Below are 14,006 nucleotides of genomic sequence, written 5' to 3' on the forward strand. Positions count from 1 at the left end.
AGGCAGAGACACGGGCAGAGGGATAAGCAGGCTCCATGCCGGGAGCCCGATGCAGGATTTGATTCCGGGGTCCAGGATTGTGCCCTGGGCCAAAGGCAGGCGCCAAACCGCTGAGCCACCCAGGGATCCCCTTGTTATTTTTTTAAATTGTAGGCTGTCTCTGTGCTGAAGATTATTAACCTGAGGTGTAAATTTAAGTTCTTCTCAGGTCTTTTTCAAACCTTTCCCTGGGCATGCATGGATCATTTTCTAATTTTTTCCTTATATGCAAGTGTTTTTGATGTCCTAGTCTTTAATGTCTGGCTCTCAAATGGAGTAAAAAGAAGAAGGTGGGAGAGGAGTAAGTGGCACTGGCCCTTTAGATCCTCAGAAGTCCCTTCAACCTGAGGGAGATGGAGTTGCAACAGCAATGGCAGCCTACTTCTGCACCTCTGATTAGAAGCAGCAGTGACCAGAGCTCTGATTAGAAGCAGCAGTGACCAGAGCTCAGATTACCACCATTTGGATTTGGAAGACAGGGTCTTTTTTACTCTCCCTAGCTTTCATCAACTGTGTACAAGCTGCTGTAGGTACCAACTGTGTCAAGCCTCATTTATAAAATCTTTTTCTTTTTGTAATTCCAGCTTGATACATATTGTGTTTCATATGTTCATGAGTCTTTTTCTGCTCTCTGTGTTCTGATTCACAGTATATTATCTCTGTACCAGTAACTTAATTATAATAACTTCTTAGTAAGTCTTGATAACTAGCAAAGTAAGTCTCCCTACGTTATTCAAAGCATTCTTAGTTATACTTGGCCCTCTGCACTTATACTATATTTTGGAATCAGTGTAAAAGTTCTTCAAAAAGCGTTGCTGAGATTTTGTGTGAAATTGCACTTAATACTAACATTTAATATTAGTTTGAGGAGATTTCCCATCTCTAAAATATCAAGTTTTCTCATCCATTTGTTACTCAAAAAAATTTTATGATTTTACACATCTTTTGTTTGATTTGCCCCTAGATACCTGAAATACTTTGTAGCTATTGTAAAATGGTACCTCTTTAAAAATTAGCTTCCAACTATTTGTTGTGGGCATATAGACAAATAATTAACTTTTGAATATTCATCTTGTATTCTTCAATTGTATCGAATTCTCTCCTACCAACGGCCTGTGCTTAATACTCTTTGATTTTCTTTTTTTTAAATTTTTATTTATTTATGATAGTCACAGAGAGAGAGAGAGAGAGGCAGAGACATAGGCAGAGGGAGAAGCAGGCTCCATGCACTGGGAGCCCGACGTGGGATTCGATCCTGGGTCTCCAGGATCGCGCCCTGGGCCAAAGGCAGGTGCTAAACCACTGCACCACCCAGGGATCCCAATCCTCTTTGATTTTCAATATTGGAGTCTTCTGCAGATAATGACTGTTTTGTTTTTTCATTTCCAATATACAGTGTGTGTGTGTGTGTGTGTGTGTGTGTGTGTGTGTGTGTCAGTGTCGGTATTTTGTCTTTAACAGCACTGGTCAAGATGGGATAGAGTGTAATGGTGGAAAGGAAGTGTAAAAATATTATTACTCAGTTCTGAATTATAGTTTCTGAGTTCTTCTTTGACCTATGAATTATTTGGAGTTTATTTTTACAAAATAGTAACTGTATAGACTTTTTTGCTTATTTTCATTACTGATTTCTATTTTTATGATAGTGAGTTCAGGAATTGGTCATTATTGGTTTTTTGTATTTATTAAATCTTGCATTATAGCTTAGTATATGATCAATATTCATAAATGTTCAATCTGTCCTTGGAAAGATGGTGTACTCTCCAACTTTGTGAATTTGTCAATCTCTTCTTATAATTCTGTCAATTTTGGGTTTATATGTTTGAGATTATGTTGTTAGGTTAAAAAGAGGTTCAGAAATGTATCTCTGTGAGAAAAATGTTCCTTTTATTATAGCCTCTTATCTCTCTCTTTTTTAAAAGATTTATTTATTCAGAGAGAGAGAGAGAGAGAAGCGTACTCCATGCAAGGAGCCCAACGTGGGACTTGATCCCTGGTCTCCAGGATCACTGCAGACGGCACTAAACCGCTGCACCACCAGGGCTGCTCTAGCCTCTTATCTCTAATGATACTTTCTGCCTTTTAGTTTTTCCTGATACTAAAATAACTACACCAGCTTTCTTTTGGGTAATATTTGCCTAATAAACCATTTTCCCTCCCTCTGGTCTCAATCTTTCAGGTGCTTCAGTTTGGGTGTGTTTCTCATAAATATCATTAAGGTCCATTTTTCTTATTTCCACCTCATCTGTAATCTCTGCCTTCCAGTGGTAACTTTACTCTGTGTGCAGTTAAGGTAACTATGGATATGTATGTGTTCATTTGTGTGACCTACTTTGTACTTAGTACTTCTTATGTTGTTTTATTTATTTGATTTAAAAGCTCTTTTTAAAAAATATTTATTTGAGAGAGAGAGTGAGAGAGAGAACATGAGTGGTGTTGGGGAGGGACAGAGGCATAGGGAGAAGCCGACTCCCCACCAAGCAGAAAGCCTGATTTGAGGCTTGATCCTAGGACCCAAAGATCATGACTTGAGCCCAAGGAAGAAGGTTAATTGACTGAATCACCCGGGGAACTCCCCCCCACCCAAATTCTTATCTTTGGTTGGATTGACTGAGTTTTCATTATATCCCTTCCTCCACTTCCACCTTATCTTAAAGGTTTGAGGTTTTATTCTCCCTCCATATTTAACATTCATTTTGACTTATCTGAAATTAATTACTGTCTCTCATTTACTCTTGAATAATATCAAAACCTTAAAATATCCAAAACCTTAAAATATCCAAGCTTTATTTTTTTTAAAGATTTTTTATTTATTTATTTATTTATTTGTGATAGACAGAGAGAGAGAGAGAGGCAGAAACACAGGCAGAGGAAGAAGCAGGCTTCATGCCGGGAGCCTGACGTGGGACTCGATCCCGGGACTCCAGGATTGCGCCCTGGGCCAAAGGCAGGCGCTAAACCGCTGAGCCACCCAGGGATCCCCCCTTAAAAAGCTTTAATCCAAACATCCCTCCTATCTTTTTTTAAAAGATTTTATTTATTTATTTATTCATGAGAGGCACAGAGAGAGAAGCAGAGACATAGGCAGAGGGAGAAGCAGGCTTCCCGCAGAGAGTGCAATGTGGGACTCCATTCCTGGACTCTGGGATCACGACCTGAGCCTAAGGCTGATGCTTCACCGACTGAGCCACCCAGGCGCCCTGTGCTATTGTTTTTAAATAGTCAGCTTTGATTTAGTTGCCACATAGTTACCAATTACTTTGTTCAACAGTTTTTCTTACATTTCTCTCTTCCAAATGTTTTTTTTTTTCTGAAATAAATCCTGTAGTATTTCTTTCAGTGAAAATCTTTATATAATGGTATTCTTTTAGTCCCTTAAGAAAAAAAATAAACCCTCTTCTCTCCCTCATCGTTGCACTGACATTTAGCTGGAAAGGGAATTCCAGATGGACCTTTATTATCTCTCAGCAGAAAAATCCAATTATATCCCTTTATAGAGAGATTACGGTGTGCCACAGCCAGTTAGTTAGCGGAAGAACTGAGCTCAAGCCCATGCCCATGTAGACAACTTAGCTCTTAGCCAAATCCTTTGTATTTGGATTCACCAAAGAATACGTAATTTGAATAATAACAAACTGTATCTATGTCATGAGAACACATAGGCAAAATTTAAAATAAAATATCCAATCCAGCTCAGTAAGTGTTTTTAGGAACTTCTCATATGCTAAGCAGTGTGGGGGCACCAAAGGATACGGTTCTTTGGTAGAAGTGCAATCCCGTTAGAGAAGTAGAAGTGTCCAGTAGCTTTTATTGCACTGTGCTTTAGCATCCTGGCCAGTGTTCTGGGCTTCCCGGTACTTGCAAGTAGAAAACACATAAGATCCTCTTTTATTTCCCTGTTGGAAAATATTATATTTAGTGAAGTGAAGATGTCAGTATTCATAATAGAGAAGAGGTTGCATAAGCCAAGACTGCCTTCATGTTGATTAAAAAAAAAAAAAAAAAAACCTTATTTCACTTGTAGTCATAAATACTACTCCAGTGAAAAAGGGACACTTTTCTCTCCTTTTTGTCTTCTTGGTTGCACAATCATCATCAGTTAAAATGAAGTAGCTCTTATATAGTCAAGGAGAAAAGAAAAAGAAAAATCCAACATACCACAGCCTAGACAATTTCATCCAGCACCGCTGGGCCGAGATTGGCCTCCCCCTTACACCTGCCACTACTCCAATTACCTTCGCCCCCATCCTGACCCCTGGCCTTGCTGGATTGAAGGTTCGCTTGACCATGGAGCTCGGTGAGAAGAGAACATTGAATAGAAAGTTAAAAAGAGAGGCACCAGGCAGCCCCAGTGGTGCAGCGGTTTAGCGCCGCCTGCAGCCCAGGGTGTGATCCTGGAGTCCCGGGATCGAGTCCCGCGTCGGGCTCTCTGCATGGAGCCTGCTTCTCTCTCTGCCTCTCTCTCTTTCTCTCTCTCTGCATCTCTATGAATAAATAAATAAAATCTCAAAAAAAAAAAAAAAAAAAAGAGGCGCCTGGGTGGCTCGGTCAATGAAGCCTCTTCCTTTGACTCAGGTCTTGATCCCTGGAACTCAGCAGGAAGTCTGCTTCTCCCTCTCCTCTGCCTGCCACTATCCCTGCCTGTGCTCTCTCTCTTCTCTCTCTCTCTCATTCTCTCTGACAAATAAATAAGACTCTTAAAAAAAAGAAAATTAAAAAGGTGGAGAGGACTGCCTCTCCCTTTTCATCGTCATAGATGGGGTTGACTAACACTGTGGTGTGTCCTTGCTGGCTGATAGCCAATCCAAGGCCTCAGCTTTTCAAACAGCAGCTCATCAAACTGGAATATGCCCCTATGGGTCTGCTTCCTGGTGCTTCTGTCTAATCATCTTCTTCTGAAAGGGGTTCCTTTCTTCCTAGTGGGAACCAAAAAATGTCCTGCCTCTGGAATTAACATGGAGGAGGTCTTGCTTGTTCTAGAAGTTGACTACACTCGCCTCTCAAGCATGCTCTGGTTGGCCTGACTGGCACAGCACATGTGCTGGCCAGCCAAAGCGGAGCCGCGGAGGGCTGGTTGGGTGTTCTGGAGAACTCGGGCTAGCAGATCAGCAGAGAGAAGATGCAGCTCATCTTGCTTGAACTTTGCTTCCACTTCTCCAGCAGCTTCCCGATATTGCTCAGTGGTGACTTTGCAGGATTCTGAGTTGCTCTCCTTTGGTTCAGCCAGCAGCTCTTTGCAGAACAAGTCCTGCATTTCTCTTCCATTTGCTTCGCCAGGTGCTTGGCCTCTTCACTTGATACCCTCTCCCGAGGAATAGCCCTGCTTAATTGCTCAGTGGCTAAAGCCCTCCCTCCACTCAGCCCTTCACCTCACTTTAGTTGTTTCAAGATTTCAGGCTCTTTCTTGGCTTCCTCCAATGCCAGCTCCCTCAGTTATTCTTCTTGAAGATTCTTCATCAGAAACTGAGTCATCATAAGCTGCAGGATACTGCTAAGACTTCGAACCAGATGGGGGGGTTTCCCTCATACAATTGATCACATGTTCCAAAACTCAGATGCCCCTGCACCATGGTGGTGTTCTTATTCTCATCCGCTTCAAAGGTGACCTGGTGGGTGCTTGCGGTCTTGCCCATGGCTCCTGCTTCTGCCCCCGCAGAGACCACGAGCACTTCAGGCCCCTTGTGCACACACACGCCTGGAAATGCCTGGATGCTTCCCTCACACAACAGGAGCAAGGCCATGACCCCTCAAAAGGTTCTCTTTGAGTCATCAATGTCCTTTTATAATGATAGCCCTCTGTAGTGCATATGCAGACTGGGGGGGGAACACCCAGAAAGTAAGCCTGAGACAACGATGTGCACACAGCTTCATAGTTTATTTTGAAAGCGAGTGATTCCAGAGTCAGGGAGAGTGCAGCAGGAGAAGAGAGCTGATGCAAGTGTGCATGCTCAAGTTGATCACTGGGTCTCTGTATTACTCAGGGTTCTCCAGAGAAGCAAACAGAATGAAGACATTTATTTTAAATAATTAGCTTATGTCATTATGGAAGTCCCAAAATCTGCAATGTGGGCTGGCAGGCTCGAGACCCTCGAGAGCCAATGGTAGAGATGAAGTCCAAAGGCAGTCTGTTGGAGAATTCCTTCTTGATCCAGAAGGCCAGTCTTTGTTCTGTTTGGAACTTCAACTGATTGGATGAGGTCTACCCACATTATGGATGGCACCTTCATAAAGTTCACTGTTTTAATGTAAATCTCATCCAAGACACTGTCCATCATAGGCTCAATCCCCTGGTGCCTTCTAGAAGTGTGTAGAGTGTGCCTCAGACAGTACAACTCTGGACAGAGGGAGCACTTGTTTGCTGGTGCTCCCCATCCTATGGCCAAGACTTGTCCTGTGGGATGTTAACTTACATCTCCTGGTTGTGGATGTGTGAATACTGGACAGGTTCTCACAAGTGTCCCACAGTGCGGTGTCAGGGCAAGCCTGGAGCAGAAGGCCAGAGATACCTGGGGCAACAGCTCAGCCGGGAGCATCCAGCTGCACCTGTAGGGATGGGCCGCCACAGCTGCGGCTGGAGTAAAAGGTGGGACGAGAGGATAGGAGGCAGGGTGTAAGAGACACCTAATTCCTGCTAAATACCTCACTCCCTGAACGCCCTACTTCTCCACTTTCTGCAAGAGGGTCTTAGACTTACCGTTTTATCCACTCATTGAAGAAAGCATTTACCTTCCCATCACCCTCTGGGAGTCCTTACTGTCTTCTCTATGTCCTAATGACCCTCCTCTGTCCATTGCTGTCACTGTGTCCTATAATCCTTAGGACCACACTGTCCTGCAATCCCCAGCTGCCACGAGGCCTTTGAGGGCAAGGACCTGCCCTTTGACTCCATTTTCCCATGTCCTTGGTTCTTATTAATTGCCTAATAAGTGTGGCTGGAGCAGATGGAACAGGTTTTTCCTTCTGATTCTACTAATATTCTCTCATTGCCAGGGGCGTTCTCACAGGGCATTTATTGCTCTGTGGTTGTGCCTTAGCCCAGCCCCTTAACCACTATGGCCCCATTTTCTCATACATGACACGAGAGAAATGTTATTACACAAAGGTTTGTTGCTGGGTGAAATGAAGTGGTCGGTGTAAAAGCCCAGTAAAGCAAAGCACGGGCTCAGGCTGTGACTGTGACCATGACCATGGCCGAGGAGGCCAGTTGGCCCCTGAATGAAATCTGCTCTCTGCATCTTCCGCAGGACTCAATGTGCCATGGGGCCTGGGTGGGAAATGACACTTCCCATCTCCTTTGTTGCTGGCATGGCCTGGTGGTCAATGCAGGGATGTGTGCAGACACTGTGGTACAACTTCTAGACTGTCCCCGACATGGAAGATGAGCCCTAGCCCCAAAGTGGCACTCCTTGCCCTTCTTACAAGCTGCAGTGTGAGTGTGCTTGCCACCCACACTTGATCCTGGGAGGAAGACAATATGCTCGGGGCGATGAGATGGAACGGGGCTGGGACACCATCCTGGATCTGGGGACTGTTAGGTGACCGGGGAATAAGTAGGAGGAATCGGGGGCTATGTTATACAGGTAGGTGGACTATCCTTGCTTTTCCTACATTCATGTAGAATAATTCTAGACAAAAACATTGGTTCCATATCAAACCATGTGCTTCGTGAAGCCTTGGGCAGAGGAGGTAGAGCTGATATAATGAAATCTTTGCTCTCCTGGCTGCAGCCTTGGCCAGGTCTCTGTGTGGCTCAGCATTTATTAACCAGAGTCTACCTGTAAGTTGGAGCTGAAGCAATTTTCCTTGAGAGCAAAAGCCCCAGGGCTCTTAGACCAAGCTAAGCTCAATTCCAGTGTTATTATAATGGAAGAGCGAAGTTCCTGAATCTTTCTGAGTCCCCAATGATGATAATGATTATTTAACATCTGTTTAACGAGGGCACTGCTGTCTACCACCCAAGTGTTCCCAGGTTACCTGTCATTGAGACCAAAGGTCTAGCATATGCCTGGGCATTTCGTACAATTCACAGATACTAATTTCTGCCTTTTGTCTTCCTTGCTCAGAAAATATTGGGGGAAGGCTTTATTGAAAAATTGTTCTTGAATTACCTTATAATCCCACTTTCTCAGACAGTACTTGAGGCTCCCTTCAAAATGGATGTGATTTATAAATAAAGGTTGCCAAATGCTTTTGCAGTCCTTTTAGGGCATGTTATTTCTGATCCTAAGATACGTGTGTGGTGGGGTGGGAGGGACACAGGGTAGATTTATTCCATTATGAAAGTGAAGGTGCTAAAAGATGCACAGTCTGGGAGAACTGGGCTCTGGAAGGGAGCTCAGGGCCCCTGTGGCAGCTTCCAGAGTCAGGTATCTCTCCTGTGGAATCTCCTTCCTGCCCCCCCTCATCTTCCCCTGCACCCCCAGCTCCCATCCGACAGTAATGGAGAGTTATAGCTTCTTCTCTCTGCTTTGCACCGTGCATGGACGTTGCAGGCTGGCAGCAGCAAAGCTCTGAGAACCACTTGTAGTGCACAGGGACCTTCACTCATTCACCACATGCAGGGCGGCCCTTGACTGATTTGGGTGTCTTCCAGTCCTTGCCCCCCACCCCGCCCTAAGCCTCTTACAATATTGCTTGGACCCAGGGAACTAATTCCTTCAAATCTGGTTTTGTGCCTGGTACCTGATGTTCAATGAGCATTCCATGTATTTGAACCCAATCCTGTGACCTGGGTCAACTCATGTTATATCCTTGCCCTTCCTTCCATTGCCTTCTCTGCGACATGAGGGACTTTGAACAAGATGCTCTAAGCTGCCTTGTAGCTCTAAAGTTCTAATACTCAACATGGAATGCCACTTTCCCATAGCTTCTACTCTCCAGCTACTCCTTCCACCCACATTCCTCATCCCAGCCCAAAGACAACTCTCAGCATGGCCTAGGGCTCGGGGATACATATCTAGACTTAGTGGAAACTGAGATCACTCCCATTTCTTTCTTTTACATACAAGACTATAATCATGATTCTTAACACTTGACTACTTGTTGATGAGCTGGAGGTCCCCAAGACTGCTCTCAGGATCAAAATTTGCTTGAGTCACAGAACTCAGAAAAATGCTTGTGCTCATGGTCACAGTTTGTTACCATGAAAGGATACAGATTAAAATTGGCTGAGGTGGGGGCACCTGGGTGGCTCCGTTGGTTGGGTAGACAACTCTTGATTCTGGCTCAGGCCATGACCTCAGAGTCCTGGGATCCAGCACCACATTGGGCTCTTCATTCAGTGGGGAGTCTCCTTGAGGATTCTCTCCCTCTCCCTCTGCCCCTCCTCTAAAATACATAAGTCTTTTAAAAAACCAAAATTGGCAAAGGTAATAGGTGTCACAGACATCCCAGAGAGACCAAGTGTGGAGCTTCCAGTTGTCCTCTCCCAGTGGAGCCCTATGGATGGTCCCTATTCTCCCAGCAAGGGTGGTGGAGGGAAGTGGGTGGATCTGACAGACATTTAATCTGATTTAAGGAGGTAGAATTGGTAAAATTTCAGGATTGCAGGAAAAGAAAGTCAAGGATAACCCCCATTTTTCTAATTATGATGAAGGGAACATCAGAGGGGCCTGGATCCAGGGAGGAGATGGAGACAGTGAGTTCAGTTTTGAACATACTGGTGTGAGGTGCCTACGACACCTCCATGTGGGTCTGAGGTTCAAAGAAGAGGTTTGAACCGGGAGTCACAGGTGTACAAGGAGCAACTGGAGCCCTGGAGCGGATAAATTGCCTAGAGGTGGAATTCAGGGCGAGAAGGCATGTTCTTGAGGAGCTCCAATGGCTCCAATCCCTGGAGGCTGGTAAGCCAGCCAGGGAGACTGAGGATCGCCAGCCTGGGATGCAGGCAGAGAGCTAGGAGAAGGCATCTAGTGTCCCAAGAAAGGGCATGGTCAGGGGTCTTGAACCTGCAGAGGGATTGCCTTAGACAAAAATTATACAACATCAATTGGGCCTAGCAAAATAATTGGTCATGGGTGACGCTAAAAACAAACAAACATTTTAGAAAAGGGAAGGTTGACTTTAGTGCTTTGGAATGGAGTGTGAGATGAGCAGAGAAGCTGCAGAAAGCTGGCTCTGGCCACTTTACGGAGGAGGTTCAGCTGGGAACAGATGTGCAGAGATTGGGAAATAGCTGGAGGGACAGTGTGGGGCAGGAGTGGGGTTTTTTTGTATGTTTGTTCTTAAAAGTGGAGGAGCCCTGAGCATGTTCACATGCATCAGGGAAGAATCTAAGGGGAGGCTGAAGAGAAAGGGGGATCGAGACTAGAATGTGGTTCTTGAAAAGGTGAGGGCTGGAGGGGGAGCCCAGGAGAGCAGAGCAGGAAGGAGGGGGGAGGATGCTCACAGGCCCAGAAGAGTTCGGGCGGTACCCCCACCCCCTACCCCAAGCCGTGAGAGGGAGCTGTGGGATCCACTTTTCTGTTCAGTTCAACGCAGCAAACTCCTGCTGACTTGTGCCGGATGCTGTACTATGTGCTGTGATACGAGTGCGAGTGGATCTAAGGCTCCTGTGGAGTCCTGAGAGGAGCCGGGGAGACAGGCCCCCATGACCAGAGCTAACCTTTGTGGAGCTTGGGCTTGGGGCTCGGCAGCATTTCGCTCCCACAGGAACCCTGGGGGGTGGGCAGCGGTGTGCTTCTATTTTAACAGACCAAGGGATGGAGGTGCAGAGAAATTGAATTAGCCCCTGAGCCTAACGGAAACTGTGGGTCTGGAGCGCGAGCCCAGGAAAACCGCCGTGTAGGCCATGGTCCTCATGACAACGTCACGCACGAGCTCCTGTTCATAATCCAGGTCCCAGGAGAATGACTGGCCAAGATGCCGTGCGCCTGCCTGGCTGTCACCACTTTTCTGGGGCAATCCTGGTTTAGTGTCATCCTCATCTTTTCCACAAGGGCAGTTCACTCACTTTCCTTCTGGCATCTCTTCCGCTCCCGCTTACCCTTTATAATCCAGCCTGTTAGCCCTCTGCCTTTTCTCTGCAAAGCTGGTCTCTGTTTTATTTAATCCTTCTTGGTTTTCAGTGACAGTTATTTTCTGCATCCCAAACTAGGGCACAAAGGGTTTGTTTTAATTTAGCCATCTGTGTGGGAAATCTTAACAAAAGGCTCACAAAGAAGATGGTATGAGATTTTCATCTCCAGCCTGACCCTCTTCCCTGAACTCCAGTTGTGTGCACAGCAGCGGTAGTTGGATGCCTAACAGATGCCTCAAACTTCCCAGCTCGAAGGCCCAAAGCCTGTTCTCCATCATTGACCCTACCTGCCTTGTCTGCTCTCCCCTGCAGTCCTCCCCTCTTAGCTACTGCTATCTCCATAGTGCCCGAGGTGTCTCCATAATGGTAACTCCGGGTGCATGGGATAAAACCTCCCTCCCCTTCTCTCTAACCCCTTGGATAATGGGCCCATGCATCCCATTGCATCTCTCCTCAAATTATGCATGTCCACAATCCAACCATGTGATGGTTAATTTTATGCCACTTTGGCTGATGGTACCCAGACATTTGGTCAAACACTAGTCTAGATGTTGCTGTGAAGGTGTTCTGTTTTTGTTTTTTTTTAAAGATGAGGTTAACATTTAAATCAGTAGACTTTGAATAAAGCAGATTACTCTTCATAATGTGGTGGGCTTCATTTAATCAATTGAAAGCCCTAAAAGGAAAAAACCTCAAAACCCAGACCTCCCCCCAGGGAAGAGGGAATCCTACCTGCAACTTGCCTTTGGACTTGAGCTGGGTCTCTAGCCCGCTGGCTTTCTCTGCGGATTTGGGACTCCCCAGTTTCCATAATCATATAAACCATTTGCTTAACATAAATCTCTCTGGAGAAAGAAAGAATACTCATGACAGTCACAGTCCTCATTTCTGTGACTGTTCATGTGGTCGTACCTGGTGTTTACAACTACCTTCTGCTACTACCTAGTCCATATTCCCTGTACCCTCAGCAAGCACCTTAGCTTGTCATGGTTTCCCATCTGGTGATGATCCAAACCTTATTCCGGAATGATCTGGGCCATCATTAGTAGTCCTGCCTGAGTTGGGTTGTAGTCGATGACTCTAACTTAGTTTGTAGTGAGACTAAGAGATGCTCTAAGGGACCTCCTGTGTTCTAGACACACTCCTCCTCATCTCCATGGTGGGTAGTAGTCCAATTTCCCCTTGGTAGTCAGGATCAGTCGCCCCAGCTGGCACAGTAACTTTCTTCTTTTTGCTGGTTGATTCAGAGGCACAAGGAGCCCAAAGTGGCCGGGTGGCAGTCCTGACCTCTAGTTCACTAAAACCTTCATTGTGTCTCCTGGAGGAAGCATTCCTCCCACCTTCCCACTCTATGACCTCTAGGCCAGCAGAACATGGGTCGCATTATAGGGAACAAAAATGTTTGCTAGTGGAACCTAGGGGTGATAGGGAGTGCCGTGTAGGTGGGACCTTGAAGGATGCCTAAGAGCTGGCTGGCTGGAGACATGGCAGCAGAATGGCGTTCTACACAGAGGGGACTGCAGACATAAACGCATGGAGAGCTCGGAGGGGGCATATTCTGTCCATTTCCGTAGACAGTGAGGTGAGGACGAGCAGGCTGGGACGTGTGGTGAAGTCTCTTATAAGCTTTCTGTATGAAAATTCCACTTTATTACTAATTCAGAAAGCTTCACCTGGCTAGTTATTCAGAACTGACTCCCAATTTATTCAGATACAAGTGTTTTTTTTGGAAACCCAGTGTTCTCTCTTTTTTGCTTTCCCCACCAACGTCTTCCCTTTGTGTTAATTTACATGGAATTAATCAAGTGGGGCTTTGGACATTTTTCTTATATACACACATCTATTTAAGACATGAACCAAATGACCCATTGATGCTACAAGATTAGTCAATGGATTATAGCATTTTAAAAAATAAACTTTAAATTTTGCAGTAATTTTAGATCTATACAAAATTTACAAGGATGATACAGAGAATTCATTTATGCCTTTCGCCCACTTCCCCCAACCTTACATAACCATGGTACATTTGTCAAAACGAGGATCAACATCAGTAGAGTATGGTTAATTATACTCCAGACTTTGTCCAGATTGCCCCTATTTCCACGCAAATGCCCCCTTTCTGTTCCAGGATCCAGTCCAGGATACCACATTAGGCTGTTTTCCTTTCAGTTGTGGTAGTTTCTCAAAGCTTTTCTTGTTTGTCATGATGTAAGTAATTTTAAGGAGAATTTGAGAAACTACTGCCTGCTTCTCTCTATGCCTGTGTTTCTGCCTCTCTCTGTGTGTCTCTCATGAATAAATAAATAAAATTCTAAATAAAAGGAGAGAGAGAAGAGATAAACCTTCCTTTTGAAAGAATTCCAAATAATGTATAAAGATTCCCCCCCACAGAGAGGTGGAGCTTAATTTCTTGCGCTACCCCCTTGAGGTTGCGCTGGACTGGAACATCCAGATGACACCACCTTAGCCAAGTAGTTAACTGTTAACATCATTTGTACTAAGTCATGTTGAAATCCCATACTCCTGATCTGATGTGAGGAACTCCAGTGTAAACGTGATTCTAAATTGAGGGACATCTTAGTATACTTTTAAAAAATCTTAGTATAAGGATGCCTGGGTGGCTCAGTGGTTAAGCAACTGCCTTTGGCCCAGGGTGTGATCCTGGGGATCCAGGATTGAGTCCCACATGGGGCTCCCTGCATGGAGCCTGCTTCTCCCTCTGCCTGTGTCTCTGCCTGTCTCTGTGTGTCTCTCATGAATAAATAAATAAAATTAAAAAAATCTTAGTATAGTTTTTAACAGACTAAGCATTAAGTCTAATTATATTAAATGTTTAAATATGACAGAGTAGACAGCAATATATAGATTATATTGATTGGTTTTTGCCCTTGTGAAAAAGAGAATTATCTATTTATATTAATATGTATTATAGTTGCCTTATTTTATTTTT

The 14,006-nt window shown here is 44.9% G+C and overlaps 1 pseudogene; it reads right to left on the reverse strand.

The window, feature by feature from the left end:
- Positions 1–5,026: 5,026 nt before the first annotated feature.
- On the reverse strand, positions 5,027–5,672 carry LOC112934018 (MICOS complex subunit MIC19 pseudogene; annotated as a pseudogene).
- Positions 5,673–14,006: the final 8,334 nt, after the last annotated feature.

Source organism: Vulpes vulpes, chromosome 16 (genome assembly GCF_048418805.1).
Source record: "Vulpes vulpes isolate BD-2025 chromosome 16, VulVul3, whole genome shotgun sequence".
Classification (NCBI taxonomy): domain Eukaryota; kingdom Metazoa; phylum Chordata; class Mammalia; order Carnivora; family Canidae; genus Vulpes; species Vulpes vulpes.